At 38.7% G+C, this 1167-nt stretch overlaps 1 pseudogene; it reads right to left on the reverse strand.

Moving 5' to 3' along the window:
* Positions 1 to 294: 294 nt before the first annotated feature.
* LOC122738936 lies at positions 295 to 913 on the reverse strand (annotated as a pseudogene).
* Positions 914 to 1167: the final 254 nt, after the last annotated feature.

Below are 1167 nucleotides of genomic sequence, written 5' to 3' on the forward strand. Positions count from 1 at the left end.
GTCTCTTGAAGGTCCATAAACCACCACCACCAAAAGGCTCAGGATCTGCTTCAAAGCTGATATGAGCTTAATTGACTTCAGAATTACTAATTTTCTGCATGTCCACCTAGGTTTACTCTCAGTCACTGCAAAGGATTGTCAAGCAATTATGCTCCTTAGTCAATACAGTCAGTTCTCATACAGCTCTTCTTGTTTACCTGAATAATTAGGGAACTCAAGCAAGTCATGGTAGCCAGTGTACTCATTTACAAATGCACTATTTTGACAATCTAAATATCAGAAGAGTTTTTAACATTAATCCCAATAGGATTCTGGGGATAAGATTTTAGTATGTTCGATGAGCAGGAAATGCTTGTTTAAGTGGCTTTCTTCATGCCTCACAGCTTCAAATGTCACCGCCCTTGTCCTGAAGAATTCCTAGAAAGCACTCCGTTATGAGTTTCAAAACTTCAAGGGACATCCCACCAAAAATGGCTGCATGGTAATAGAAACCTCCCACATCTGTATGCTGCAAAGAGAAGCCACCTTTCATAAGTGAAATTATTCATATTCCTCTTATAATGCCATGAGTAGAGCAGAGTTATAGAGTCACTTACTGTTTCTGCCCCAAATTCATTCCGAAAGACTTGGTCTACATCCATACGGAAAAGAAAGTCATCTTTATACTGAATGTGATTCACAATATATTCCCAATAATCTTCATGCATATCATACTAATGTCTTGTCATCTCTTTCCATGAATTCCAAATACTTTGAACATAGGACAAGGACCTAGTTTTATCCAAGGCATCCTAGAAGAGTTATCTACCATGATATAAAATATAAAATTGTGGTTAACCAGGAAATACTGCTCTGAAGAGAAAATAAAGGGCTCCAAGTAGATGTCTAGATATCTGGATAACAGAAAACACATTTATTCTTTTTTTTTTTTTTTTTGCGGGGCAATGGGGGTTAAGTGACTTGCCCAGGGTCACACAGCCAGCAACTGTCAAGTGTCTGAGGCCGGATCTGAACTCAGGTACTCCTGAATCCAGGGCTGGCACTCTATCCACTGTGCCATCTAGCCGCCCCCCACATTTATTCTTATAGAAGCTAGGAGTTAGGGTGAAAATGATGCTATTGTATTTAACCATTTTATAGTATATTTCCATGGTAAATTTTCTTGGT

This window comes from Dromiciops gliroides, chromosome 2, assembly GCF_019393635.1.
Source record: "Dromiciops gliroides isolate mDroGli1 chromosome 2, mDroGli1.pri, whole genome shotgun sequence".
Taxonomy (NCBI): domain Eukaryota; kingdom Metazoa; phylum Chordata; class Mammalia; order Microbiotheria; family Microbiotheriidae; genus Dromiciops; species Dromiciops gliroides.